This window comes from Triturus cristatus, chromosome 1_1 (assembly GCF_964204655.1).
Source record: "Triturus cristatus chromosome 1_1, aTriCri1.1, whole genome shotgun sequence".
Classification (NCBI taxonomy): Eukaryota; Metazoa; Chordata; class Amphibia; order Caudata; family Salamandridae; genus Triturus; species Triturus cristatus.
Genome location: NC_140579.1, coordinates 854,034,512 through 854,062,173, shown reverse-complemented (window position 1 = coordinate 854,062,173; position 27,662 = coordinate 854,034,512). Strand labels below are relative to the sequence as shown.

The 27,662-nt window shown below is 49.6% G+C and overlaps 1 long non-coding RNA gene across 1 annotated transcript; it reads right to left on the bottom strand.

Moving 5' to 3' along the window:
- Window positions 1–1,397: 1,397 nt before the first annotated feature.
- LOC146871198 (uncharacterized) lies at window positions 1,398–27,120 on the bottom strand. The gene is made up of 3 exons (XR_014959516.1): window positions 26,910–27,120; window positions 1,694–1,761; window positions 1,398–1,449 (listed from the first exon to the last, which is right to left on the bottom strand). It is a non-coding gene; the product is annotated as an uncharacterized LOC146871198 (long non-coding RNA).
- Between the last annotated feature and the right edge of the window lie 542 nt (window positions 27,121–27,662).

Sequence of the window (27,662 nt, the reverse complement as noted above, 5' to 3'; positions counted from 1 at the left end):
GAGAAATGCAGCGTCCTTTTCGGATTCGGGGGCGTGTTTTGCTGTTATCTCCTCCTTGAGACTTCTTGCAAAAAACACGCCCCCCCGATCCGAAAAGGACGGGGCCTAATCGGAATGACTGACCTCTTCTCCAATGGCTGGCCAGCATTCAAGAGGCCAGCCAATGGAGAACAGGGGAGAAGAGGGGCGGGTTCAAGCCCCTCTTCTCCAAGTCATTAAATCTCGGAGCTAGACTGCGCAAGCGCAGCCTTCGCAGCCGAGACCTAAAAATGCCCATTTGTGAAGTAGTGGATGTGCAAGAAGACCAGTAAAAGAACTAATAATATTTAATGTAACAATATCAAATTGAGTGAGAAAAAGTTAAAACTGCTGAAGTATCATCTTTGCACGTCAGGGTTCAAGAGACTTACAATACCATGAAATGTATATATTCAACACTATGTTTTATACTTCTTAATGTAATACTATTGGCCAGCCAGAGGCAATGCCAATTATCAATAATAATAGAAATAATTGGTGGTCACCATAGTTTTACGAAATGTCAATAAAAGGTATTCATTATAAAAAAAGAAAGATCAGTTGTGAGGTTTGGGAATCAGAAAATAAAGAGGGCAACTTGGGAGGTCACAGGGGAATAAGTGGGAAAGTTCTGAGTTGGAGATCAGAGAAAGAGCGAGACAGACTTGGCAATCAGAGAAGAGTCAAATGCAGTTTAGGACAATCTTGAAGGAGATTGGAGGATCTGAGAAGACAAAGAAGAAACTTGCACACAAAGGTAGGAAAGAGCAAGAGCAGTGGTTTTTAACCCGTGGTCCGAGGCCTACTGAGGGGGTCCACGGGTGTTTTACAAAATTGAATAATATTAAAATCAATACATTTAAATAAATTAAGTATATAGACAATTAAAGAACCAAAACTGAAAATTACAACGTTTTCCACATTTGATTGTGAATTAAACAAAATATTTCAATATTTGAGCATTTGTTTCGTTATACTTATTTTTATGTATTGTTTTGAGGTTCAAATCATAAGAATTGCTTAGGTCGGGAGTTCCAGACATCCATTACTAACTCAGCGGGGGTCCCTGGACTCCAGTAATGATTCAGTAGGGGTCCACAGAAGTCTAAAAGTTAAGAACCGCAGAGCTAGAGAAATATTGATGTGACATATAGCTTGGCTGCTGCCCCCAACATCTTTTTAGGCTCATTTAGGTTCACCCGCAGAAACACTCTTGGGCAGATGAATTCTGCCCCTTGTAACACCATCTCTCCTCACTCTGCCCTGTTGGAGGGGGAAGGGAGGAAGTATTTTGGACACAGAATGGATGCAGAATTTAAAGGGCAGAGGGGGCCAGTATATATGGGACAGATTAAGTAATGCTTTGTCTCACTCACCACATTCGTCTCCTTTGATGCCTTTGCTACTGCATCGCCACGCTCCAAGAAATACCTGAAGACAAGCATGAAAAGTGACAACACCAGCCCACCAATTAGTCGTTTGTTTCCTTTGTTCTCTTCCTCTCTTTCTGCCATCTCTCTGTTTTCCATTACCGATTTATTTCCTCCACCCTTATTTCTTCTCTATAACCTCCCCGTTTTTCATCCAATCCCTTTATCTCCCTGAATTATTCTCCTCTTTTCTACTCTATACTTCTCTTGCTGTTACTCCCTCAGAACCCTCAATACAGACTTACTTGGCAATGTTGGTCTGGAACGCTTCAACTTTGGTCTTGACGGCTGTCACTCTTTCCAGGACCTTCTCCTAAAATGGCAGGGAGAGAGTAAGAGAGACCAGAAATGTTTAATGAGGTGTGAAGGAGGGAAGCGGTTTGGAGCACCAGAAGGTTCTCCTTTAAGAAAAGCAGATGCAGTGCTCCGATGCTATAAACACAAAATCAATTAGGACTATGGTCCTGAGCAAAAGGTGATGGCATAGGAGCCCAGGTCTTCATTCTTTTGCCATGTTATCCTCACAGACTCACTCAAGTGTGAGTAGAAGGCAGGCAGTCTAAAGTACCTGCAACACTGTACAACAAGTTATTTAAATGTAATCCAAGCTTTGCATCATAGGAATATTCAATTAAGTCATTAACACTTTAACATAACAAAAATATAAACACACACAAACACAAAATATCTAAGGTCGAACTTTCCGATTAATTTTAAGGCATAATTTTTCTTCTTGAAAATAAATGTCCAAATATTATGTAATGATAACAAACAAACGTTGCAGCATAATCCTTACCTTGCTGCCCAAACTACATTAAACATACCTGAAATGAAAGGACAGTATAGCCAGATGAGCAGCAACAAAGGAAAGCTGAAAAGAACACTTCTCCTATGAGTAGCCAGTTGATTTCATATCTCATCACGCCTTACACTGGCTGCTGCTCCAGAGCGTCAGACCTTTTGATGGTAATAATGAATGTGTACAAGAACCCAAAAGTGCAATGGTTTACTGTACTAGAGGAGGATGGTTGGTCCTTTATGAATTCAATTAGGATTCCTACTATGCAGAGCTAGGATTACAAGCATATACCTTCCTGCTGCATTATAGGATCTTCCTTGACCGTCCTAGATGCAAGACTAGAGTAACATGCACAGCAGTCAAAACCTTATTCAAATAAAGTTTTAAGAGCGGCATTAAAAACGACATCACCTGCTCTGGCATTTGAGTGGTAGCAATAATGTTTAGTGAATGTACAGATGAAACTTCAAGTTGCAGCTCTGCAAATATCGCCTACAGAGACACTGCTTAGCTGTGAAACCATAATTGCCTTTTGTGTTCAGCCAAAGCACCACATTGTAATCACAGGTACTTTACATAATAACACAATGTTTTCCTGGTCATTAAAAGAAAAAGTAAAATGCTTTAAGAGCACTGAGGAATCAAACTCTCATCTCCTCTTTCCCAACATAAAATGGCCTGAACAGATCCACATATTAAATATTGATGAAAAACAACTGTACGCTGAATACATAAAACTGAGGAAAAAGGATTATGTTGCTTACCCAGTAAGCATCTGTTCTTGGCATGTAGAGCTGTAGATTCACATGCTTTGCATACTCCTGCAGGCTAGTGTTGGGTTCGGAAGTTTGCAAGTTGTTTTTCTTTGAAGAAGTCTTTCCAGTCACGAGGTAAGGTGACTCCTCCTTTCGGTGATAGTGTGCATGGGCATGACTCCATTGTCAGATTGTTTTCCCGCAAGAGGGTGAGAATGTAATAAGTGTAGTATGGAGATGTCCATGCGTATGTGATGTAAATGATGAGAACTGCAACAACTACTGGTGTCCGGGGAGGCAGGAGGGCGCAAGTGAATCTACAGCTCTACATGCCAAGAACAGATGCTTACTGGGTAAGTAACATAATCCGTTCGAGGCATGTGTGCTGTAGATACACGTGCTTTGCATAGACTATATAGCAGTATCCTCCCAAAGTGGTGTCTAACAAGTAGATGTTGCAGTTCTCTGAATAAGTGTCTTTAGCGCTGCCGGGCCTACACGTGCCTTTTGGCGTGCTAATACATCCACACAATAATGTTTAGTAAATCTCTGTGGTGTAGACCGTGTTGCTGCTTTACAGATGTGAGCTATAGGGATGTTACCTAAAAAGGCAATAGATGCCCCTATTTTGCGAGTGGAATGCGCTTTAGAGGGTATAGATAAAGGGCCACATGTACGACCATTTGATTTTGCGCCTCGCAATTTGTCGCAAATTGCGAGGTGCAAAATCAAATGTACAACAGTGTGTTCAACACTGTTTGCGATTTCACATGGGGTCGCAAATTGCAAGGCTCATTAAGATTAATGAGCCCCTCGCAATTTGCAACCCCATTGGAAATGGCAGGCCCTCCCAGGGATGGTGGCCTGCTGGGCCCTTTGGAAGGGAAAGCTCCTTCCAAATAGCGAGTCTCTAAACACTTTTTTGCGAGTCGCAATTCATTTGCGAATGCAAAAATGTGTTGGTACATAGCCATGACAATTTTAGCATGCGCAAACTTGTCGCTAACCCGTTTGCACATGCTAAAAGTGTTTGTACATCTGGCCCAAAGTTTTAAGCTTTTGCGTAGCAAGTTTGAATGTACTTAACAATCCATCTTGAAATGCCCGATTTAGAAATAGGATTGCCTTTGTGAGGTGGTGTAAATGAAACAAACAGTTGCTTTGTTTTACGAAAATCTTTTGTTCTTTCGATATAATACAATAGAGCTCTTCCGACGTCAAGTGTGTGAAGAGCAGGCTGTGCTACTGTATCAGGTTGAGGAAAGAAGACAGGTAACTCTAATGATTGATTAATATGGAAAGCAGAAACCACTTTAGGAAGGAATCTGGGATTGGTGCAAAGAACAACACCATCTTTATGGAGTTGAAAGAACGGTTCTTCTAAAATTAATTTTTGCAGCTCACCATCTCTCAATAATGATGCTATTGCAATGAGGAATGCAACCTTCCCTGAGAGAAACTGTAAAGGACACTTGTGTATTGGTTCAGAGGGTGGACCCATATGTCTTCTAACTATAATAAGATTCCACACTGGTGCCAGGGGAATTGTTGGTGGTATAACTCTTTCCATAAAGGCTTTAATGACAGGAACATTGAACAAAGACAAATGCAGTCTGTTTTGTAAATATGCAGCTCAGCTACTGCTGCAAGATGCAACCAAATTGATGTGTAAGCCAGCCCAGATTGCTGTAAGTGCAGAAGGTAATAAACAATGTTCTGAATAGAAGCATCCAGAGGTAGAATTTGTTTGTTGTTACAGTAGACAACAAACTGTTTTCATTTTGCTGCATAGCAAGCTCTGGTAGTAGGGTTTCTTGCTTTATTCAGAATAGTCATACAGTCTGGTGGCAAATTTGAAATCTCCAAACTCTATGACTTCAGGAGCCAAATCGCTAGGTTGAGTTACTTGGGATTTGGATGCTTGATTTCTACAGGGTTCTGAGTGAGGAGACTGGAGGTGAGATGTAGCTTTTGATATGGATCTACTGAGAGTTCTAACAGGGTGGCGTACCACGGTTGACGGGCCCATGTGGGAGCTACTGGAATCAGTGTGTGGGATGTTTGCCTGAGCTTCCGAACCAGAACTGGAAGGCGAGGAAGAGGCGGAAAAGCGTAGGCAAATATCTCTAATCAATTCATCCATAGGTAATTGCCTTTGGATAGAGAGTGTGGGGACCAGGAGGCGAAGCTTGGACATTGTGCATTGTCTGCTGTGGTGAACAGATCTATTTGAGGATATCCCCATTGTTGAACGTATGGAAGGAGAACTTGGGGATTAAGTTCCCACTCGTGTATTTATTGTTCCCTGCTGAGGAGGTCGGCAATTTGATGGTTTACTCCTGTGAGGTGTTCAGCCAGAATTTTGTGATGGATTGCCCATTTCCAAATTGTCTGAGACAGTTGTGACAATTGGAGAGAGAGTGTGCCCCCCCCCTCTTGTTTTTGTACATAGTACATCGCTGTCTTGTTGTCTGTGCGGGCTAGGACAACTTTGGTTGTGAGATGAGACTGAAAAACCTTCAGCACTAGAAATATTGCTGGAAGCTGTAGATAGTTGATGTGAAGTTATTTGTGTTTGTCTTCCCAGAGACCCTGAATTGTGTAATGATGGAGATGTGCTCCCCAACCTGTGAGACATGCGTCTGCTGTAAGCACGACTTGTGGAACAGAGTCGCTGAGAGGACGCCCTTTTGAAAAATGTTGGGGTTCCACCACTGCAGAGAGCAATGGGTGCGGGTGTCTACCAACACTAGATCTGTTAACTGACCAAGTGACAGATTCCACCGACGTGCCAAGCATTCTTTTTATTTGTTTAAATTTGTTTATTGTGGGGGGAACATGGCCGGCAGCTGATCGAAATGGCCGCCGCCTAGTGACGCTCCGGACCTCCACAGACTTCCCCAATTATCCGATCACTCATCTGTAGCAGTGAGCGATAAACATAAGGCAGCGGGATCGGAGATCAACGGGCACTGTTCTGGCCCGTTTCGGTGCTCACAGCCCTGCAATTAACAGAGATCGGCCGTGTGAAGCGTTCGTGGCCTGTACATTGGTCTGGAGCCGGGCCTCGATTGCTTTGATGGCCCGGGTGCTCGGCGGCCCATCCTACATCTTTACGAGTGAGGTACGGTTGCATAGGCGGCCCAGAGCGAGGTCCGCACTGGTGGGCTCATGCGTGCGACACCGGGACAGCTGACTGCCGGAGTTCCTGGTGGCGCAGTGCACGGCAGAGCTAGATCGTTGGGTGCCGGGCCCACTTGGGGGAAGAAAGTGAGAGGAGCCTTGACTTGGCCTGGATGGAGACTATGCGCGGCATGCGCCGGCATGCCTGAAGGTACCGACCCCATTGAATAAAACACCCTCTGGGTCCCTGAGCAGATTTCAGTGGCATCGGCGCTTCTGGGCAGAGCTGCCGCCCATTACACCCTGCTGCGTCACGGGTGCCATTGCGGACCCCGGTGTGAACCTCTGCATTGCGGGGCCGTGCTCGGCTCCCGGACTGCCGAAAGCAGCATCCGTGGTGGCAAACGTATATGGGACCGCGGGGGAGGACAGGACCTGCCGCTGGGCGTGAGACCTGACCGTCTAGAGGACAAGAGTGCTCAGTCTGCCATACTCCCAAGTGCCAACTTCAGCACTCCGGGCGGCCCTCATGACCTGCCACTCGCTACTGCTGCATGGGCCTCAAAGTGAGCAATATTCATATCCACAACGCCCATACCGCAACTGCAGCTTACAGGTTCAAGACAGTCCCAGCAGGTTCACTGAAGCCTTGTGCGCACTGCCCACCCGGGGCGGATCGGAAGGCCACTTGATATTGCCTTCAGGACTCCTTCATATCACGGCACAATATTTGTTGATGCGACCCCCCCTCCTTGCCTCAGCCTATTAGCAGGAGAGCAAGAAGGCGCTATCTTGGGGGTAGGAAACCCGACAGGCCGCGTGTGCTACACATACACACTGCAGGCGGCGGTGAGTACTACCACCTAACTTGTCGCAAAGCTAACCGCTTAACTATTGTTTGGAACCATGGGAGGCAGGTGTCAGCGTGTTGTGCACCAGACCAAACTAGACAAATATGCCTGTGCCAAATCGAGCCAGGAACAGCTTGAGCATACAGCGACTCCCACTGAGGAACACACTGGAAAAGCGAACGAAGAAGTCACAAGATATTATGTTGACGCTTAATAAGGTGCTCTCCTCCCTCAAGTCAAGAATAGACACTGTCGCTACGGAACTCATGCTAATAAGAGCAGATTTCCACAAATTGAGCACCAGAGTGTCGGATGTAGAGACAACCACGGCTAGCCTCTCTGTGGACACGGCTGCCCTCAAAAGACAAGTAATGCACCTGGAAACTGAAAACAAAACCATGCCGGCAAAACTAGACAATTTTGATGGCCACTCCCGACGTAATAATGTGTGCATTTTGGGCATGCCAGAGGGAACGGGGGGGGGGGGGTCCGGCAGTGGACCTTTTCGTGGAAGACCTAATCAAACACCACTTGCAGACCAAGGTCTTTCGCAATACTTTTCGGTCGAGATAGCCCACCGAATCCCAGGAGGCCGGCCCAAACCAGGTGCGCCACCCAGATCTATTCTGGCCCGTATCTTCAACTTCAGGGATCGTGACCTAATTCTGCAGACTGCCAGAATAGCTCCTCCGGTGCAATACGAACACAGTACAATCTCGTTCTTTCCTGAATACACAGCTGCCGTAGCTAAACAGAGGTGTACTTTCCTGGCAATCAAGAAAGAACTTCGCGCTCGTGACCTTAAATACTCCATGATCTTCCACTCAAGGTTAAGGGTAGTGGCCGGCGGAAAGGTGTGGTTCTTCACGTCCCCGGAGGACGCCCAAGACTGGCTTGATGGGTGGCACCAGGTCACAAATCGCGGAGGATCGGGAAGAGAAAATGATCGACTGGTAGCAAGTGCATCTCAGTCACAGCAACAAGAGGAAGGAATCATACGCGACGGCTCCAATAAAGTCAAGTAACCGACAAACACAATAGCACCTCTATTAAAGACCGAGCCTGAGACACTGTCTCACGAAATACAAAGATTTTTAGAGGGATATTTATGTGGAGGCGATAATCACCTGTTCAATGTGTGTGACCGTGACACTATGAGAACGCCGCACCACCCTCTATGAATAGTCCGTCAAGTGGTCATGGCTCTCAACGCCGTTTGCTGCGCTACCTTCGGATGGTATGCTGGGACTTTGAAAGACTTATGATCACCACTGGAGATCCGTGCACGGCTGCAAGACAGACCATAACAGATAAGAAACGGGTGCTGGGGGGGTTTACCAGGGTGGACTCTTCCCCCACAAAGGTATTGAACAATGGGAACTAGGCACTCTGCAAGGTTGGGGAGGCGTGTAGTTTCTAAACCGTCATGCAGGGGGGTGGGGCAACTGTTTTTCGTTCTTAGTTTTCATTTGCTTTTTCTTTTCTGTTTCATGTTCAGGTTTATGGTACAACAATTCAATCTCCGTGTGAGACCGCACTTTATACGTCAGATACAATGCTTTGACTTCAACAGTCCTAATGTCACATGTAACCACGCACCATAACCAGATTATTGCCCAGTCCACACAGGTCCAGAGCCTGCCATTACTTTCCTGGAATGTGAATGGCCTCGGAGATAAAGTGAAGAGAGGCTTAGTGCTCCAATTTCTTAAACGCAGAGCGCCAGCGGTGGTACTCCTGCAGGAAACCCACCTCGTAGGCACCACCTGTAAGGCCCTCGACAGATGGGGTTTCAAATCAATAGTACATTCTGAATTCTCCACGGGCTCCCGAGGGGTTGGGATTTTGATTAAGAAACAGCCCCCCCGCATGATTAAATGTATATACACAGATGATCAAGGCCGCTTTGCAGCTGCTGCATGTCAATGGGAGGGGCGTTTGCTCGACATAGTTATAGCCAATATTCCCCCCGCACTCCACTTGGTAGCGCTCCCGGCGCTTGGAACATTTCTGCTCCATCTCCCAGAGGGAGAGCTAATACTGGGAGGTGACTTTATTGCAACCCTTAATGATGATCTTGACCGCGCGCCCCCGCACCCACAACACCGCTCCCATTCCATCCTCACAGACTTCCTTGAGACAATAGGCCTCGTAGACGTCTGGCGGTCTCACTTCCCACACGCACGCCAATTCACGTATCACTCCGGAGCCCATAATAGCCTTTCTGGAATAGATCATGTCTTGTCGTCAGCAGATAAAGTAGGGAGCTTTGTGGAAATAACACTTACCAAGAGGAATTTCAGATTACTCCCCCATATCAGCCAAATTCACGTGGAACACTTCCACACACCGTTGCATATTCCCGATTGACCCGGGCTACCTCAAAAATCCTAAAATTTGGAAAGGCTTGCTCACAGCCACGAAACACTATTTTGACAAAAATCTGTCGTCGGTCTCACCGCCCCTTACTCTCTGGAAGCATAGAAATTGGTCCTACGGGGATAAGCTATCTCCTTAATTGTGGACTGCAAAAGGGAGAAGACACACACGGTCTCAAAACTCGAACACGAGCTACAAACACTAGAAGCACAACACTCTCACGACCGCTCGGACTTTAACACACATTTACTCCAGCTCAAAAAACAGGAATACAAGGAATATTTGTGGGAAGATGCTAAAACCCGACTGACAACCACCCGCTATACCATATATGAAGTAGGAGATATAGCCGTCCGGTTACTGGTGTGGCTAGACAAACAGGAACGCGCGAGCCGCTGGATAGCAGAGCTACAACCTGCGCCGGGTGTGACTGTTTGCTGAACTTTGTTTTTAAACGGTGTTAAAATGTATAACTTGTAACGCTTACTTGTACTACCTGTGTTTTCCCCTGGTCCGCCACGGCTGGTGTCGATTGAGCGGAGGGGAGCTGACACTATAATTTTACCCGCACTCTTAACCGGACGCCCAGTTAGCTGTCTATGTGCTGCTGCAGTCCTGCCCACTTCCGGTAGACTTAAGGAAGTTCGCCGAGCGGACGCGCAGCTTCAACGCAGAAACTTTCTCCTCATGGTCAGATCAGACAGAGATGATTGTCTGCTGAACTTTGTTTTTAAACTGTTTTAAAATGTATAACTTGTGACGCTTACTTGTACTACCTTTGTTTTCCCCTGGTCCGCTGCGGCTGGTGTGGATTGAGCAGAGGGGAGCTGACACTACCATTTTTCCCGCACTCTTAACCGGATGCTCAGTTAGCGGTCTATGTGCTGCTGCAGTCCCGCCCACTTCCGATAGACTTAAAGAAGTGCGCCGAGCCGACGCGTGCAGCGGCGCGCCGGCAGCGCGCCGAAGGCAAGCCCGTCTGCGCCCGTCCGTCGCCAGGTACCCTGCCCATTTTCTCTTTTAATACTTTCCTTTCTGCTTACCCCTCTCTCACCCTTGAGATGCCAAATATTCAATATACTAGCCAGGAGCTCCACTCCTTATATATAGGATGCACCCTGGCAGCAGATATTATCCCTCCTCATATTGCTAGGGTTCACACGGCTCAAAGGTATCTCCCCAACAATGGTCAAATCAAGCAAGCAGACAGAAACCCAAAACACCCACATGTAAGGACAGAAAATCCAGACCCCAAGCACCTGGTAGGCCTCTACTGCAATGCCCGCTCCCTTTCTAAACATGCATTTGAAATCTGGTCGCTCCTGGACTCTGAAAATCCTGACCTGTTCTTTGTCACTGAGACCTGGCTCCACAAATTCTTCCAACCTGACATTTCGGTAGCCATGCTTCAGAACTACCAGCTGATCAGACATGACAGAAAAGATAAGAAAGGCGGCGGAATTGCAATTGCTTTTAGAACTGGCAGTAAATTACATACGGTTGAGGCCATACAGGCTGACTGGGGTGAAATCTGCGTTTTCACAATAGAGAGCTTGAACACAAGACCGGAAACCCAGAAAAAGGCCCTGATCTACAGACCCCCTGGAAACAAAGCCCATTTCTCTAATAAATTGATATTATTGCGCCATACGTCCTGACCGTAGATACATTTTTTTCTCATAGGAGACTTTAATTGCCATGCCGAGCTCGAAACAGATCCTCACACACTTGATTTGATCACCAGCCTTGACACTCTGGGTCTCAAACAGCTAGTGACAAGCCCCACTCATAGCGCCGGCCACACTCTAGATTTAGTATTTACTAACTCCCCTCATGTTGAGCTAGATCAACCTTTTCCTGTCCTATGGTCGGACCATTACATAATAAGGTTCCATATGCGTGGGACACCGACTCAAACACTGCCCACGAAAGAGCTTAAACTGAGCAGGTCATGGACCAAGATAAAGTTGGAATCTTTCTCCGCAGTTTTTGTCTCCTCCAAAATGAATAATATCAACGAAGCAGCTAATAGCCTCGAGACAGCAATCACTATGTCACTTGATATTATCGCTCTCAAGAAAAAAAACAAATGCCCAAAGAAACTGTCCCCCTGTGTAGGAGAGTAGGGTCTGCTATCCTATGGTCACCCCAAATTTTTGCTTTTTGCTTCACTGGTTTTTTGACATATTGAGGCTGTGGGCCTGCCAATCAGACCCCCAGCCTGCTGTTCTCTCTACTAAATTAACACTATGCACCCTAGGTGCATAACCAATTGGAAGTGGATCACCCTGTCAGCCCCTGTACCAGTGTACACTAGGTACCCAGGGCATTGGTGTACCCAAGGCCTGCCAGGGGCTGAAGCATGTATTATGCCACCCCAGGCTTGGCCTAACAAATTTGACACAACTGGCTGATCACTCAGCTGGGGTAAGTTGGTGTAACCACCTCTTACTTAGGTGTAGTATACCTATACCTAACCTTAAATGGGACACCTGGTAACCTATAAGTCACTCCTATGGCAGGCCTTAACAATCCTGAAGGCAGAGTGCTTGGTTCCATGTGAGATGGTGCTCTGGCATGAGCTGAGCCTGTCTGCAGTGGTCGGAACAACTTCCTTCTACTGTTTCCAGATATCGTCATACCATATACTCTTAAGTGCATTATGAACCTCGCGGTTAAATGCTAACTTTGGTTTGGCTTTATCAAAACATGTCGAGTAAGGTGTCATACGAATTGGAATACTAACCCCTCGCCAATTCTGGCGACGGGGTTAGCATTCCACCCTTCTAGAGGGACACGACATGTACAGTACCTGAAACCCGGGTAAAATCAGACATAGCCTCAGCTCCACAAAATGGATGCTGCCACCACAGACACAAGTCTGCCCTCCTGCTGCTGGGAGTCCTTCCAGCTTGGGAGGTGTGGACAAAGGGTTTCCTGCCAGGGGAGGTGCGTGCACCACCCCAGACAGGATTTTGTGTATTGGTCAGGTAGGGCTTGAAAGAAACCAGACATGCCTGTGGCTCACAAGGAGCCTCGGTGCATATGCCATTTCAAACCGGTCCTGGGGCACACCAGTCCCGGGGCGAGCTGGACAAAGGATTGGGGGTGTAACCACCCCCCTTCCTGGTCCCACCCTTAGGGAGGGACCTAGCAGGTAGTCCGGCCCCTAGAATCCGCTTAAAGGTAGGAGCTGTGTCCTAAGACTTCAGACATACTGGAATCAACTTGAAACTAAGAAGAAGACGGGAACTTCGACATTCTGCTGCACAGAAGACTGAAGGAAATCTCCCCTGTGGTCAGGGAGTGACCACCTTGCTAACGCAAGCACCATCCAGCGAATCAACGTCTGCTTTGCCGCCGCCTCCCGCCGGAGCCCGAGCCCAGAGACTGACAAGACCTGGACCTCCAGACCTCTCACCGCCCGATCCACAGTCCCTGAAAAGAGGAGACCCGTGGAGGCACCGAGACACGTGGAGCCAGCCATCTTGGAACGACGACGACAAGCTGCAAGCGCAACAACCGAGGCTCCCTCCAAGTTCTGCTTTGGGATCTGAGAAGCCCAACCCTCGAGCAGCATCTGCACCAAAGGTGAGCCCTCCAGCATCTCCACGATCTGCGTGGGGCCCTTCTGCATTTTGCCACTCGACGCGCCTAACCGGTTGCTGGCCCGCTGGCTAGTAGCCATCTTGGCGACGAACTTCAAGAACTACACCACTGGTCTGGTTGCTCCAGACTGGCCCTTGCTCCCCTCCAAAGGAGCAATCCCTCTGACCTTGCTGGTCAGAACCATCAGCTTATCTTGTTCTCCACAACAATTGCTTTTGCCAAGGCTTGTTTGCTTCGATCAAGTCGCCGACACCGCCGACAGCGAGAGCCTGCGTGGGACAGCTCGTGAACCGACTCCTGGACGTCGTCGTACTCCAGGGACCACGTGGCTGCAGAGACAAGCTACACCTTTCTTCCTGTTTGCACCCGACATCGCCTGGTACCCACCTGGTGCCACGCTAGTCACTGGCTAGTGACTGTGAACACTGTCCCCTCTGCTTACAGGTCTTCTACAACTCCGATCCACTCTTGGATCCACCGCATCTCTCCCGGACCGACCGCCTGCAGCATCTTTGTCCACAGGCTCCATTGACCCGATAGAAGAAACCCGACGCACTTCGACACCTATGCACCCGCCTCCTGTGGGTGAGGTAAAGCTGGCACTCCGGTGCCCAAGTGTAGAGTAACATCTCTAGTGTCTGTGTTTCCAATCTTAAGGTCATAGTCCATCCGGAAGATCCTTTTTGCAGTAACTTTGTACTTTTAACGCACCCATTGAAACCTATGGGAGCACGCGTGTGACTATTTGCTCTGCACACGCCACCCGTGGACCTCCTGGTCACTAACTGAAGTTAGCTCCTTGTAGGCCCAGCGATTCTAGAGGCCCTAGGCCTTTTCCCTTTTCTGTTCGTGGTACTTATACCACTATTTTAGTATATGGTTTGAGCGGCCACCAGGGCCTATCCATATAAAGTGCAACTTCTGTGTATTCTACTGTAATCTTGTTTGACGATTTGTGCTCCTGTGCTCATAAAGAGACTAGGGGTTACTTTGAGAAATAAATACATATATATTTTGAATATATATCTGTGTGGTGTCCTTTCATTGGTATAAAAGGGGGTTGCATTTGGTAAAACAGCTGGCTTAACACGCTTCACGAGTTTAGCCTCAAAGACTGCTTAGCCTACGCTACCACTAGGGCAGCTAGTCCGAAAAGGTTGACTTACAACCACACCATAAGGGTTGCTTGGCATGGTACAAGGTGGTCACTAACTAGTGAACATCATATACCAGGCCAACTTCTCACACCCTGGTATACTGACGATCTAAAAAGCGAGAAACTGGTCGTCAGGAAGGCGGAACGTAAATGGCGACTCACTAAAGATGCTACTAATAGACATCACTACAAAACAGTACATCATCATTACATGGATAATATAGCCACAGCAAAATGAGTCTACCTAGCAAATAGAATCAGCCGAGCTTACAACTCTCACAAAGAATTATACCAGATCGTAAAGGACTTTACCAACCCCCCCACCTGTTTACCATCTCACACTGCTTCCCAGGAGTGGGTTGATTCCATTTCAGCTTTTTTTGTGAATAAGATAGATGACATCTATAAACTATTCCCCCAAGCGACAAACGCTTTGGCTACACAAAATTCCGTTGCAACGTCTCCCCAGCATCTCAACTCTCTTAGAGAATTCAGTACTATAACAGAGGAAGACACCTCTACTGCACTTAAGAAGATGAAATCTGGCTCACCAACTGACCCAGCATCTGCTCAGATCTTTATCAAAGGTTTCACCAGTATTTATTTCCATCCTAACCAAAATTCTCAAACTCTCCTTATTGCAATCTACGGTACCCCTTCACTGGAAAGAAGCCATTGTTAGGCCCATTTTAAAAAAACCTTCAGCTGATCCCAAAGTACTATCCAACTATAGACCAATATCTCTCTTACCCCTGTTTGGCAAAGTAATGGAATCATTGATCAACAACCAACTGTTTAAATATTTAGAAAGTAACACTTTTCTAGATCCATCTCAGTCGGGTTTCCGGGCGCATCATAGCACCGAAACGGCCCTGGTTGAAATAGTCGACAACATCAGGCTCTCTTTAGATGCCAGACAATCTGCTATTCTAATTCTACTCGATCTGTCGGCCGCTTTCGACACCTGCTCTCATGACATCCTTTTGGACCGCCTACGAGAGTGTGGTGTCGAGGGCCCTGCCTTACAATGGATAAAGAGCTACCTAACGGATCGATCTTCGAAGGTACAAATGGGTGGATTCTCGTCCAAGAACCAGATTATTAACAAAGGAGTCCCCCAGGGATCAATCTTAAGCCCTACTCTTTTTAACTTATACGTATCACCTCTGGCTAAAATAATCAGAGCCCATGGTTTCGATACTGTGTCTTACGCCGATGACACACAAGTACTAATCACTCGGCTCTGATCACACTGACACTCAACACAGATTTAAACAATGTATGTTAACTGTCAATAACTGGATGACAAAAAATCATCTGCTGCTCAATGCGAGTAAGACTGAGATCATGCTCTTTGGCGATGCTCAACACATCTGGTCCTCGGACTGGTGGCCGCCCTCAATGGGACCATGCCCCCCGCCCAAGACAACAGTCTGTAACCTAGGAGTAATAAGGAACAATAAACTCTCCATGGCCGACCACGTAAACTCCACGGTTCGCACATGCTATGGACTAATGCGATCCGTTTGGAAAATCTTTAAATGGATTCCCCTTTGCTCCTGTTTGCCACTCGTCCAGGGATTAATTATCAATCGCCTGGACTATGGTAACGCGTTGCTTGCATCCATAAATGAAAAACTCTTGTCCAAACTCCAGGTTTTACCGAACACCATGGCAAGACTGGTCCTAACTCTCGTCCCCCGCTCTCCATTGGCTTCCAGTCTAAAAACCCTCCACTGGCTCCCTATCAAAAAAAGGATCAACTTTAAACCATGTTGCTTACTTCACAAAACACTCAACAAAGCTGGTCCTATCTATCTAGCTAAGAAATTCACCAAATATCACCCAGTTAGAACCCTCCGTTCTAACACTAAACATTTTCTAAACGTCCCTAAGGTCCGTACTGTAATGAACGGCTGCAGATCCTTCTCCAGAACTGCGCACCAGAGGTATGGAATGTTCTGTCAGTACAGCTCCGACTGGAAACTGACCACAAAAAATTCCGCAAAGCACTTAAAACATGGCTCTTCTAACTCGCTGCCTGGCCAGCCCTGAGTTTCTTTCTGTGTCTTTAGCTAGCGCTATGAGACCCACTGGTGATATATGTGCTAAATAAATACCAAAAATAAAATAAATAGTAACGGATCCCCAAGTTATAGTAGATACATTAGCGCGTCACTACTCCGAGGTTTATTCCCCAGCAGTTTCCATAGACCAGGAAGAGGCAGAGTTGTTCCTTAAAGACATCCGTCTCCCTACGCTAGCGGAAGACGATTCCAAACTATTAGAGTCAGAGCTCACTGCTGAGGAATTAACGTTAGCAATAGGGAGCATGCAGTCAGGGAAGGCCCTGGGACCAAATGGCATTCCTATTGAACTATTTAGGAAAGGCACAACTACTCTCACCTCCTATCTACTGGCTATGTACAACACCAGCTTGGACAGCCCGGGTCTGTACTTCCTACAAACCCATCTCCCTGATCAACGCAGAAGCCAACATCTTGGCCAAAGTTTTAGCAAACAGACTTACACCCCAACTCACGACTCTGATTCACCCTGACCAGGAACACAGCCCTGAACTTGAGGCGACTCCAGAGTGTACTAGGCCGTAAATACACGATACAGGAAGAAGCCATGATATTGTCCCTGGACGCCTGTATGGCCTTTGATACGGTAGAGTGGCCATTCCTATTTACAGTCCTCACACGGTTTGGTTTCGGACCTGTATTCTACTCATGGGTAAGATTACTCTATACGAACCCTCTTGCGCATGTAGTGGCGAATGGGCACATCACTAAGGAATTCCCGTTGGGGCGAGGCACAAGACAGGGGTGCCCGTTATCGCCGCTGCTTATTGCACTGGTTTTAGAGCCACTCGCGGCATGCGTACGACAAGACCCGGCTACTTGCGGACTCCGCTGGACGGAGAGTTGCGAGGATAGCATATCCCTATATGCTGATGATATCCTCCTGTATCTGGCTTCTCCCTCTCGTTCCCTACATAGCAGCCTAAATATTTGCGAGGCCTATGGAAAGTGATCAGGTTATACCATTAATTGGAGAAAATCGATACTGTATGTCCTACAAGGCCCGCCTCCGAGATTGCCTAAATACTGTGCGGTGGAAATAGCAAAGGACAGCTTTAAATATTCGGGGATCCATATAACACCTGACTCGGAGGATTTCATGACATTAAATCTCCTGGAACCCCTAAAGGGATTGCGTAGAGACACCAAACACTGGCAGGCCTTGCCGCTGACACTTTTAGGAAGGGCAGCACTCTTCAAAATGATGGCACTCCCCCGCTTTTTATATGCCCTACAGAACACCCCATTCTTGGTTCCTGCAGCCTATTTCCGAACCATTGAGTCGGAGGTGACCAAACTTTTATGGAATGGGAAACTGGCCCGAATAGTGATGACCAAACTATTTCGCTCTAGGTATGACGGGGGCATAGCATTACCCATTATACAAATGTACTACTGGGCATCCCAGCTGACCGTAATAAACCAGTGGATGGATACATGCCCCACACCCTGATCCGGCCTATCATCTGGACAGACTTACGCTAGGGTAGAGGGACTTAACCGACCATTATATAACACTAACCGCCAGAGGGCCTTGATATGGCCCTCTAAACATACGGTCCATCTCTGGCACACGGTACACAGAAAGCTTGGTTGGAATAAAAAGATCACACAAGCAACACCCCTTTGGGACACCGCCATGTTAGGTACACTGCAAAATAGTAAAGTATTCAAACGATGGGATGACATAGGGATATCGCAAGTAGGCGATCTCCGGGCCAAGGGAAAGGTAATTCCATTTGCAAAACTCCAAGACCAATACAAGATGGCACCTACAGAACTGTTTCACTATCACCAGATTCGGCATGCACTAGAGGCAGCTATTCTACCTGACACCGTCCTTCCAGAGGCTTCCCCCTTGGAAGACAGGCTATTGACAGAACACATGCATAAAAAAGCCACGTCCTTCACATATCGGAAGCTTATTAATAATCACCCCGACCCCACACTTTCCCTACAGAAGAGATGGCAGGAAGAGGTGGGAGACATGGATGAGACGGAGTGGCAGGAGGCGCTAGCATCTCCGAGGGAGGCGGCAATCTTGTCAAAACTATGCTTAGTTCACCGAATCTATTACACCAGGGTGACCTTAAATAAAATGGGAAGGTCAGATAATCAACTTTGCCTACGACAGTGTGGGGCAATGGGTACATTTTACCACACATTGTGGGAGTGTCCGGAAATTGTAATTTACTGGGAGGCAGTGATGTCTACAATAACGAATGTCAGTGGGGCCCCAGTACCTCCGGAACCTAGGAGAGGTCTTTTGAATATCTGGGAAGCCACAGATCTTAATAATGTAGCACAAATCTGGGTGACACTAGGTATAACCATAGCTAAAAGGAATATTGCAAAACAATGGGGAGCGCGTACCACCCCCACTGTAAGAGATTGGAGTAAGGAGTAAGGGGAGAGTATGTGGTCCATCCGCTAGACTGCCGACTTTGGTGCTGGAAACCAAGGTACGAGCCTCGGGGTCGCATCCACATTCTGTGATTCATGGCAAACCACTTAATATCCCCGTGCCTACCAAAAAGAAAAAAATAATGAATGTGTCCTTGTGTAAGGTAACCGGTGCTCATGTAAAGCGCTCCAATATCTTTGGGTCGAGTTCACGCCATATAAATCCGCAACAAAAAAAAAAGGATATGGATATGGCGATGGTGGCCGAAACAGCAGTATACATACACAGAGGCTGCCCCAAGAAGTGGGAACCGGTGTGGGGAAAGTGGAATAACTTCAGGGGTAATATATATGCATTACCGACCGACGATCTGTCAATTGACAACAGTGACTGAATCATGAACTGTATGGTGATCCCAACTGTACAGAATTCATGCCACATTGTATAAGGAAGCATGTAACAATGAAAAATAATTTTAAAAAAAATAATTGTTTATTGCTTTTTCCCATTTTATGGTACGCATCTGTTCAGTAGTTACATAACAATGCAAGGGTTTCTTTTACCTTTTTTTTTTTACATCAATAAGTAGTCTGAGCCGTCGTGCGTTTCCATGAAAAACAATTTTTCGAAAACATCTAGCAACATAACATTGATGTAACAGGGTGGATAACACATTTCTCTCCTCTTTTAAAAAGAACTTAAGGTATTGATGGTGGGTCCTCGTTCCGAACTACGCTTCTCTGATTGTCTTGTTCTTGATCTACGCATGTGTGCATTGTTCATAGTGGTTGCCATGCGTCGTGTTGTTGGACCTGGGTGAATGTCACCGGGGGGCACACAGCTCTGTCATGATGAGTCTATGCCTTATGCGCTAGCTCGCCATGCACCATTCGTCCGGGACACCAGGTGCTAGCCAGTCGTTTACACAGATGTGTTATCTGAGTCCTCGGAGGGATTCTGCCACAAGGCGCAAAAGTCTGTCAGGATTGCGTCCCATTCTGTTGCCATCGGCTGCTTCCTAATGCCTATCGTGTCCTCTCGACATAGCGCTATGCTCTCCGCCTGTGCCCAGAAAAGTAGCGATTGGTACCAGGATTTCGCTTGGGGTGTGGGGTGGTGTGTCTCCGGGGATTTCCACCGCCTCGTAAGTAGGCGCTTGGCTACTATTAGCCCTAAGTCAATGTAGCGGGATGTCACTTTATTCTTACTCGACCACTTGTATAACCCCAAGATACACACCTCCCACGACCAGGTAAGTGTGCGCTCTGTGCACTGTGCTAAACATCTGGTGACTACTCCCCAACATGACTATCGATGTGCAGGACTATAGTAAATGTAGCAAATCCCCTCCTGGCTCACCACAGCGAGGGCAGCTGGTGTTGGTACGATTGAAGTATTTATTTATTTTGTCTGGGGTCAAGTATGCTCTGTGGACTACGTAGTACTGTATGAGCCGGAACCTGGCGTTGCGGGGGATATGGGTGGAGCTCCTGAGGGTATCCTCTCATTCTCGTTCGGTGCTGGGGCGCTGCAAATTCACATCCCATGCCTTTTGTAGCACGGGCACCACTGCCGCGTGCAACAAGAATTGACCCCGGGGGAGGCCTGTGTCTTCTGCAAGGGTACCATACGGCAGGAGTTGGCCATCGCTATATAAATCCCCGAATGTAAGGATACCGCCTCCTCCTATTGGGGCAGTTCCACAGTGGTGACTGCTTGGTGCCCCCGGACGTGCCAAGAATAGGGTTCACATGGTGGGTAACTCGCAGACTGTGACGGAAGCATTAGTGGGCCACCTCCACTAGTAGCTGCCCTGTCCGGTAGGGTGGAACAGCACCACTATCTGTGGGTGGGTGAGTCCCGGGGCACAAGTCGCTGAATCCTCCAGATGGCACGCATCAAGCCATCTCGCCACCCATTGAAGCTGCGCTGCAAGATAGTACTGTTCCATGTTGGGTAGCGAGAGACCCCCGCTGGCTGCTTAAGGGTACATTTTGATTAGCACCACCCTGCTGCGCGACCCGTCCCAAATACATTTCTGGACTTCTAGCTCTAATCTTTTGAACAGCGCTGGTTTGAGGCATAAGGGCACATTTACAAAGTGGTACAGCAGTCGCGGGAGTACCACCATCTTGAGTAGCGTTATCCTTCCCATGACAGTCCGAGGAAGAGCGCCCCAGAAAGTCATCTGCGCACGTATCGCAGTGATAGCTCGCACCAGGTTACCTTCAAGAAGGTCTGCAGGCCCTCTATTGAGGAGAATCCCCAGATATCGGAATGCCGACTCCTGCCAATGGATTGGCTTGATGCTGAGGGACAATCGTGGGTTCAAAGTGGTCTCCGAAAAAGGGTACAGGCATGATTTGTCCCAGTTTACACGGAGTCCTGAAATGTTAGCAAATTCAAGTAATATTCGCTCTATTGAAGCATAAGACGACCTAACATCTTGGAGGTAAATAAGCAGGTCGTCCGCGTATATTGAGACATGCCATCACCCAAGGGGATCCCCACTCATCTTGCGTTTTACGCAGTGACGCAGTTAGCGGCTCAATGGCCAGTGCAAATAGTAACAGCGAGAGCGGGCACCCCTGCCGCGTACCCCGCTCGATTGGAATCTGTCTGATAGGTGCGGGCCAGTCTTAACTCCAGCTACTAGTTGGGTATAGAGAAGTTGTACGAGGCTTAGGAACTCTTCCCCCTGGTCATATTTACGGAGCGCAGCAAACAAGAATCCCTAATCCAAGGTGTTGAATACCTTTTCCAGATCTTATACCAGGCATCTGGAATGGTCCCAGCTCTCCCTAGCATATTAAGCCACTCTGAAGAACCGGCGGAGATTTAGGGACGTGCTGCGAGCCGGCACAAAACCATTTTGGTCCATGTAAACCAGCTTCGGAACCAGGGAGGCCAGTCTGCACACCAGCAGCTTAGCTAAAATCTTATAATCAGTATTTAGGAGTGCAAGCAGGCGGTATGAGCCCAGCAGCTCCGCGTCCCTGTTTGGCTTCGGCAGCGCCACCAACATTGACTCACATAGTGTACACGGCAGGGCCCACACTCCAGCGCGCTGCTATACATGGAGAGAAGCTGCGGCGCCAGTACTTGCTGATATGCTTTATAATATTCAGCCAGGAAGCCGTCAGGCCCCAGGGCTTTACCAGGGGCCAGCGAGCGGATCGCCTCCTGTATTTTCAGCAATGTGATCGTCTTGTCCAGTTCCCCTCGCTGGTCGGCAGTGCTTTACGGCAGGGGTAGTGGGGAGAGGAAGGAGTCCAGTTCCTCAATGGACACGTGGTGCGCCGATTTATATACCTTGGTGTAGTGCGACACAAATTCTTTATGCACATCATACTGTTTGGTGAGTATCTGAACAGTGGCTGACTGTAAACGCAGTATATGTGTCTGTGTGTGCTCCTGACGGATCAGGCGCGCGAGTAGTCTGCCTGCACTATCAGCTGCGGCATGTGTGCGTGCTGCATGTGAGGTGTAATTTAGGCAGCGTAATTTCTCTAGCTCCTCCATGTGTTTCTGTCTCTGCGCGTCTATTGCCTGCTGCATGCCGCTAGCCAGTTTGGTCTCCAGTCTAGTGAGGGTACGCTCTATGTAGCTTATTTCATCGTCAAGTTGTTTTCTAACGGACCAACTTAAGCCCGGGCGTCACCCTCTGATTGCAGCCTTTCCTGCATCCCATAGCAACCCAGTGTCCGTGACCGAGCCAGTGTTTTACTTGAAATATGCGACTATCGCCTCATCTATAGCCTGCCGGAAGGGAAGGGTCTTCCAGGGCCAGGGGTTGCAGTCTCCAGGAATGGGTAGTGGGTTCCTCTTCATCACCCTGCAGCTGCAGCATGTGGGGGTTGTGGTCTGAATGTGTTTTAGCCATGTAATCTGCCCTGGACCTGCGTTAGCACCTGCTGGGTGGCAACAAAGGGGTCGATGCGAACATGTAGTCCATGTGGGTGAGAGTAGAAAGAGTATAGGAGCAACTGCGTGTTAAGTGCCCTCCAGATATCCGACAGCCACCAGCAGTGTAGCCACTCACCCTGTCCTCGCGCGTTAGATGCTGCATTAGTGTGTGTCAGTGGAGGGAAGGACCTATCAATGGTGTTTAGAACCGTGTGAAAATCCCCACCGGCAACCATGGCACATCGCACCAGCGCGATAGTATGTTGGACGGCATATGCTGGAACCTGCCCTGGATCGTGTTTGGGGCATAAATGGAGCCTATCACCATGTGCTTCCCATTCAGCTGCCCTTTAAATAGGACATATCTGCCATAGGCATCAATCTCGGTCTCTTCTGGTGTAAAGAGTGTCCCGGGCCTGATCCAGATTAAAGCCCCCCTGGTGTATGATGAATAGCCTGTAGCCAGAACCTGCCCTTTCCACCGCTGCTGCAGTTGATGGATCCCAGGCTTCGCTATGTGCGTCTCTTGCAAGAGCGCTATGTGAGTTTTGTGACTCTCAAGATACGCATAGATATTATATCTGTTTGTGTGGGGGTGCAACCCCCGGATATTCCAAGTAATTACGTTGGTGGGTGGCATGTTTCAAGAGAAGAGTGCACCCAACACCTCTGGGGAGGGCAGTTGCGTATAGTGTAGTCTGTGAGCATGTGGTGCAAACATAGGCGTTGAAAGTTCGCGTAAACGATGCTTCATGGAGTTGGCGTGAGAGGGAGCTGTGCGCGATTGAACTTGGGTAGAGCAGAGGGACAACAGACATCTGCCCATGTGGCAACTGACGGTTATGCACGCCGGTTCAAACATGTCAGGGGGGGTTTGGTGTGCAGTGAGCAAAGAGCGCAGCAGCATTGTGGGCCTGCTTGACTTGAGTGATCCCACGTGGTGTGTGGATCTTGTGTGGTGCAGCAGGCGCCAGTCAGCCGGCACGCGCACAGGGGATCCAGCTTAGCCAATCGCGCCCGTGCATGTGTCATCAGGGTGTCATGTGAACTGTCTGACTGACCTGAGATGCTGGGTACTCAAATTTGGTGGTATCGGCATACAGACATGGTCATCAAATGCACCGTATCACTACATTAAATCATCCGCAGTCTGTGGCGTCACCACAGGGAGTGACTGCGAGTCTTCTCCAGTGGGCCACATGGCCATTGAGCTGCCGCTGCTCAGCGAATGTTCCGATGAAACATCAGATTCCCTGCCAGGCCGTCTGCTTCTCATGCTCTTCACTGCTCTCAGGACGGCCTGCCTTTCTAGTACCGCTTGTTCTGGATTGGGGGCCGTCTTCAGCTGTCTTGCCAAACCCGCCGCCCGCGATTTGTACCTTCTGCGACGGCTTCTCCGGCGGCTCGTGCTTGACTTCCCTATGGTACCTCTCTGACTTGGTGAGGTATGGTGGCCTGTGGACTCGAGCCACGCATCTGCTGCATCCCTGAAGAAGTGAGTAGACCCATCTGCGACCAATCGCAGACGGGCCGGATTTATGAGGGAGTATATTATGTCCAGTTCATGCAGTCGCCTTTTGACCGGGAGGAAAGTGCTCTGCTGCTTCTGTACGCCTGCGGCGTAGTCCGGGACAAAAAGGACCTGAGAGTTGTCAACAGCGATGGACTCGATGCATCTGGTTTCGCGGAGTATCACCGCCCCTGTCTTTAAGGTTCAGCAGGCGGAATAGGAAAGGGCGAGGTCTTGCACCAGGTGGCGGCAGGCCTGACGGCACCCTGTGTGCTCGTTCCACTGCAAAGTAGGGGGAGAGCGACTCGGCAGGCAGCAGGGACTTCACCTTGGATTTAACGTACGAGAATGAATCTTGGCCCTCCACATGTTCCGGCAGTCCCACAACATGAACATTGTTGCGGCGGTAGTGGCCCTTCGCATCATCCACCCTGTGCTCCAGTGACCGCAGCCGTGCAGTGAGTTCTTGTACATAAACAGTCAGCGCCTTGGTGACCGGGGCGATCTCCGCAGTTTCCGCCGCCAGCTCTCCGACATGACCTTATCTATGGGGCTTTCTAGGGACGCTCTGGTCTGTGCTGGGGTCTCACCAATGTACGCCACCGTTTGGAGTACCGAGTCTATTTTAGTTTCCAGTGTGGATGATCCGTGGCCAGGCGCCACATCAGACTGGACTGGCTGCGCGAGGTCCGGGGCTGGTTGAGGATTTATGACTCCCGCGCCCATCCGGTTCCTGCCCATGGCGTATTGCGGGTGGCGTGCGTCTGTTCAGCGAGAGTGTGGCTGGCTGCTACTTATGGGCTCTTTCGGGGCCTGTGAGAGGAGGGGGGCCTACCCGCACACCACACGTTGATTAGGCCTGCAAGTTCAGGTAAGCGTCGGTCATTCCGAGGCCTGCACTTTCGTGGCTTCACAAAGGCCGCAGTCTGCTTCGGTTTGGCTGAATCCGCTACAACCCCTGGTTCCGGGCCCTGCCTCAGTCGTGGCTGTATCCTAGTGGAGCCTCAGCCTTGCGTCGTCTTCCCTATGGCTCTCAATACAGGCCCCGGAGCGGCAGCAGACCTCTCCTGCAAGCCCAGCTCGAGTTATTATGCCGCCAAGGGGTCCCACATGGGTTAGATCCAGTGGTAACCTGTGTTGGGTCAGGTCAGCATGCCTCACAGTTCGTATAAGGGACCCCTCCAATTTTGCAGTGATGGCCAGGCCTCAGGCCCACAGATCCACCCAGCCTGCAACTGCTACCAGTCTCACAGCCCGCGGACAGGGACCCACGTGGGCAGGCTCTGCCACCTCGTTCTAAGCAGGGCGCTCCCTGGATCACGCCAGACGTCCCTCGTTTTGCTACTCATGCAGGCCAGGGCAGCTCATCCGATCATGCTCACACCCCCACAGGCTTTTGCGCCGGTTCGCCACTCACCCGGGTTAATGGGGCTGGTTCATCCAGGATCCAGTGCGAACCCTCTGCCGCGCTGAGAGTGGAGAAAAGAAGCGTAGCCCCCGCCTCAGGGGAGGGAGGGTTCACCTTGCAACATGCATCCACTTCAGAACTCCGGAGCGTGAAGTCAGCTCCCGGCCCTGGACACAGGCCAGGGCCTCTTTTCAGCGTAGGTCCGCACTTCCCTAGGCCCCAGCGCCGCTCTGCGACTCACCCAGGTCCGCTAGGCCAACCAGGTCTTGGTGAATCGTCTCCGCTCCGCAGCTTGGAGTCGGCCTCAGGGGGGTTCACCACTGCTAGCTGGGCACAGGCAGCAGTTCTTTCATCAGCATCCAAGGAAAACCGCGGGCGGCAGGCCCGCGAGTGCACTGTAGTGTCCTGCGAGACACGTTCTAGTGTCTCACAGGAAGCTGTAACCCCAGCCACTCCCTCGAGGGCTGGACACACTGCACCCCCACACCCATCCATCATGGGTGCCACGAGTGACGTGGCCCCGTCAATAAAAGGGCCCGAGTGCACGTGCTCGTGGCCAGTTACTACACCATATCTCCAGGTGTTCGTGTCGATCATTCATCATCATGTGGGCCTGAGGCCCGACACCACATTGGCGACGAGCGGGTCTGAGTCCGCGCATACCATGGTTCCCCCACAACTGGTCCTCGTGGAGGGGAGAAGAGTGCCTGAATATGAGGCACCCCCGCACCTGCTGTGAGCGTGGTGGCGCGTTCATTGGTCCTGGCAGCAGCCTGCGACGTCAACTGGCAAGCTCAGGGTGGTCGTACGAGCCCTGGTCCACCGCCCCCTTGCACGGCATGCCCCATGTCTGTTTCCACAGCCGCTGTGAAGAAAGGAACGGCCTGCAGCGTTGACAAGGCTGTCATCTCCCCGTATGTAAAGAGATGCGCCTTCCCTGCACAATGGGCCACGCCTTGTTGCCACGGCACCACAGTGATCAGCACTGACACCACAACCCTGCCGGAAAGCACCCACTAGCCACACCGCGACTCCCTTGCACAAGGCGATCCCTGTTGCGAGAGAAAGGTGCCCCACGCGCCCTACATTCTGCAGTAAGAAGAGCCAGAAAGGGAAGGTAGCTCTCACGCCCTTTTCCCCGCCTACAAAGTGCTGTCGCAGCTTGGCAGCACGAGAATAACCCGGGGAGTTGCAGCAGCCCACTCCCTCGGCCGAACTCTCACACAGTAAAGCACGTCTGGCACCAAGAACAAACAGCTCTGCACCAAACACTAACCGGGCACCGGAGTCTTCAGCGCTGCGCAGCCCGCACCTTCAGGGAGGCTTCTGTGCCGAGAAAGACTGGTGTAAGCGCCACCTTGCGTTATGCTGCTGCATCGCAGCCCCACACATGAAGCAGCCCTCCCCCCTATGCTGCTCCAGTTTTAAAAGAGGTACGGCGATAGTAGATTAGTATGCAGCACCCCCTTCATACCTTCATTCTGGCTTGCCTGGCCTCAAGCGCTGTCAGTCCCCCGGGGAGCACTGCCAACATCGTCTCTGCCAACCCGCACCAGAGTGGAGAGTGCACACAGGAAAGTCATCGGGACAGCAAGCAGGCACGCAGGCCCTCTCAGCCTGCCTGTACTCACGAATTTGCCTCCTCCCTGTAGCCTGCACCTGCATTCCCACACCGGCAGCCCCCATGTGGGTGGGAGGACTTTGCCTGCCTTCATGCAGCCCCCCCTGACAGAGAGCCATGGCCCAGCAACTCCTATCGACCCGGCAGCAAAACAGGCCCGCAACACGAGAGCAAAGCTGCTGAAGCCCCTCGGACAATTCCCACAGCGCCACCTGGTGGCCACAATCCCACATCACAACCGGAGTTGCTGAACGAAAGAAAAGGGCCGAAGGAGACTGCTAGACAAGCAGCCAGAACTGGTGCAGAGTGCACCACACGCCCCGAGTGGCAGTAGGCCAACACTATAGTCAAGAAGAGGGCCAGCAAGAGCGCTACAGGCCTCACGGGGGAGCCATCCTTCAGTGGCTGTGAGGGAAATAGAGAGAGACTGCTGAAAGAGTGCCAAAAAGCCCAGCGAGGCACTAACCCAGAGAAGCCACCTAGCAGCTGAGTCACGGCACCTTGCCAAAGCAGCACTGATGCAAGCGTTTTCCCACGAGGCAAGACGGTCATCAGGAACTGGAACCATACAAGTACAGAGTGCAGCCAGTTCCACCTCAGCACAAA